Source organism: Gossypium arboreum, chromosome 10 (assembly GCF_025698485.1).
Source record: "Gossypium arboreum isolate Shixiya-1 chromosome 10, ASM2569848v2, whole genome shotgun sequence".
NCBI lineage: Eukaryota > Viridiplantae > Streptophyta > Magnoliopsida > Malvales > Malvaceae > Gossypium > Gossypium arboreum.
The window spans coordinates 8,652,290-8,655,882 of NC_069079.1; the positions used below are offsets into that span (position 1 = coordinate 8,652,290).

The 3,593-nt window shown below is 33.8% G+C and overlaps 1 long non-coding RNA gene across 1 annotated transcript; it reads left to right on the forward strand.

Moving 5' to 3' along the window:
• The first annotated feature begins 2,002 nt into the window (after window positions 1-2,002).
• Window positions 2,003-3,593, forward strand: LOC128282638 (uncharacterized). Its single transcript, XR_008272980.1, has 3 exons — window positions 2,003-2,157; window positions 2,638-2,715; window positions 3,343-3,593. It is a non-coding gene; the product is annotated as an uncharacterized LOC128282638 (long non-coding RNA).

The following is a 3,593-nucleotide window of genomic DNA, read 5'->3' on the forward strand; positions in this document are numbered from 1 at the left end:
TAAGTCCATACAAACTTAAGGCAAAAATGTCTACCTTCTTCGTTTCATCAGAGTATGTCAAAATCAAATTTTTCAAAGCGCCCCACGAGATGCACTTGCACTCACCTTTTTCTTTAATTCTGGCCGTGACCCACTGCTCGCTCATCCCCGTAATGGCCATTAATTTCTTCCAAAAGGTAGGGACACAAGCAGCTCGAGAATAAATCCTATCACTTTGAAACTTGGGACAACGAAGTAAGGCGGTGTACTCCTCTACGGTAGGTACCAAGTCTACTTCTCCAAAGGTGAAACAACTGTACGCCGGGTTCCAAAACTGAGCAAGGGCTCGGAATAAGTGCTCATTTACCTGAATATTGAGTAAGCAAGGTAAATCTCAGTAATTATCGTATAATAACTGCTTGGTCCCATTGCCCCACTGATCCCAAATTTCCTTAAGTTCTTGGAGATTATTCTGTGTGACACTTATACGAGTATAATCTGGCAACTCCAACACATATCCTATAATTATACTGTCTCCCTTTTCTAATTGAGTTTGCTCTGACCATTTATGAACATCGGCGTTGTCCTCCATTCTATCAAGAAGTCCGTTTTCCATAATAAAACTTCCTAACTTAGAAACTGACTGTGAATCGATACCTTTATAAATGCAAAATGACATGCAAACAAAAGAAAAGAAGTAGTCAGTATTGCATGATGTCAATAAATCTCAACGATAGTTTATAGGGGTAATATCTAAGGTTTAATCCTAACTAAGTTGGGTTCTTACGGTTTTTCTATATGAGGTTGGTTCTAAAGTTTGAGGTACCTGAATCAGTAGATTCCTCGATCCTCGCCCATTATAGGCTCATTTGAATCGAGTTCAATTCAGGGGAATACATTTCCCTATGGCTACACGGAGATGAAAATCTCACGAAACCATAGGTACAAATGTATTCGAAAGTGATCCACTATCTTGCACAGAGGTGAAAACCTCACGAAGGCGTAGTTTCTGACTCCCACTTAAGGGTGTGACCACAACAGTCATGCAATGCAATGCGAGAAGATATATGCATAAAAACTTGAAACGATTAAAGAAAATAGGAATAAAATGATGAAAACAGTACGAAAAACGGGTGAAACGCAATGAAGAGATCGTATATCAAAACCAAATTCTCAATTTTTGAAAAAAGACAAAAGTTAATCAACTTGTGGCTTGACTCTCTTATAAAACTCCCCAGTGGAGTCGCCAAGCTGTCGTAACCATTTTCTAAAAAAACGGGTATCGACTTGGAGAAAAAAGAAAACGGGAGTCGCCACCAATCTTTTTAGGTGTGATTGGATCACCTTGTAAAATTGGTTATTTTTAATCAATGGTTTGATTTATTTAAACAACGATTTTGGTCCACATAAATCAAGAAAATAGGTTCGGGATTCGGTTACGCACGAGGAAGGATTAGCACCCTCGTAGCGCCCAAAAATTGGTACCTAGTTGATTAATTAATATCTTAGTGTCGAAAATTGAAAGTGTAACATCCCGAAATAGGGCCTAAATGGAACAGTGGTTGCGAAACCACAAATCCGAGGTAGAATGTAACGGCCTAATTTTCAGGTGGTGTCAAAATGGTGATTTCGATCACTAAATCGGACAAATAAGATTGAACAAGATAGTAACTTAATATTTATGAGTCAAGTAAGAATTTAGAAGAATTTGTGAAATGGTGAAATTAGTGAATTAAAATAATTTATTAGGTCGACGGGTCAAAAACGAGGTATCGAGACCTCGAATTTGAAAATCGAGCTATAAATATTTTTATAAATATTTATAAAGTGTCATTGAGTTAGTATTAAAGTTTCAGTTAGAAAATTTTGATGTTTGGATAGCTAATTAATTAAAAGGACTAAATCGAAAATAACTCAAAATTTATTAAATTGTGAGTAAATAGCTTAAGTATTTAAAAGATGGATTTAAAGAGCAATTAGACCCAAAGGTTAATGGCTGGACGGTTTGGGTATGAAATAAGCAAGAAAACAATGTGAACAAGGGACAAAATTGGAATTAGCATAAAAGTTAATAGTTAAAAAAATGATGTGATTGAAAATCTAGACATTTCTTCATCTTTCTCAGCCAGAAACACCGTAATAGGTCTCCTATGCTGGTTTTTCATATTTTTGCACCATGTAAGTTCAATTTTTACTATTTCTTAGTAATTTTTATGTTTTTGTGACTTTTACAATTAGGTCCAATCATCTAATTCATTAGTTTTTGATTTGGTGGGTGAAATTGGAAGTTACCCTGGCTGAGTAAGGGTAGTTTATGATGAATTATTATGAAATTGAAGTTCTAATTTCATATTAAGATTGTTTTATTAAGTCATTTTGATAGAAAATGGTATTTAGGACCTAATTGTGAGCAAAATTGTGAATTAGATGTTGGTGTTGAAACTCAGAATATCAAAGGCTGTGAAATAGTTTATAATGATAAAATAAAAGTGTTAATTTAGAAAAATTAGTTCAATTGATGGGTGAATTGAGTAGGGACTAAATTGTAAAACTGAAATTTTGGGGTAAAAGTGCAATTTCAAATTTTGAACAGCATAAATTGTGAAGTGAAATAGAAATCAAATAAATGCTAATGGGTAGAAATATTTTATATTATAGATCAAGAATCCAAAGAAGAACGAGGAAAAGAAAAAGTAAAGGACTAAAGTGTAAGGTTTAGTCACATTTTGTATCAAGGTAAGTTTACAGTAAATAAATGCAATATTCTTTTATTTTACATTATTATTGTCAATTTCCAGCATTTATATATTTATGTTATGAAAATATTTAAAGTCGAATTTAAGGTGAAGTGACAGAGGAAAAGTGTTAGAAAGCCCCGGTTGAACCCTAGGAATGTTAGGATATTAGGGTTGATAGGATGTAATGTAAATGAGCCATGTAAGTCCATATTAGAAATATGGCTTTGGAGACAGGATTGGGCCATGTAAGTCCATATTATATATGGCATTGGAGACAGGAATAATTCATGTAAGTCCATGTTAAAGACATGGCATTGGCAGGATATTGATAGACAGGAACGGCCCTAGTATCCTTAGTATTCCGAGTGGTTCAACGGGTCAGGATACGAGTTAAATTACAGTGAATTAACAGCAAAGGAAAAGTAGATTATACTTATGAAAAAGGAAATGTCAGGTAAGAAAGAAGGTAAGGGAATAAAGAATAAGATAGAAATTGAGAAGTAAAGAAATTTATGATGTTAGATGATATTATGCATAATTATCCATTATGTTGAATGTTGTGATTTATTTGCTTGTAAGCTTACTAAGCTTAGTGCTTAATCTCTTTATTTTCTTCTTCTTATAGTACTTATCTAGTCACTCGGGGATCGAAGGAAATGTTGGAGGCCGATCACACTATCAAAGAAATAACTCGGTATAACTAGTCGTTTTGTTTTGGGTATGGCATGTATAGAAACTTAGCTACTTTTGGTATAATATGAATAATGAATGATGTGTAAATACTTGCTAGTGATTAGCTAAGAAAATAGCTGATGATATACATGTTTATTAATATGTATGATTGAATGATGATTATCACATGAAAATTATGAAAAA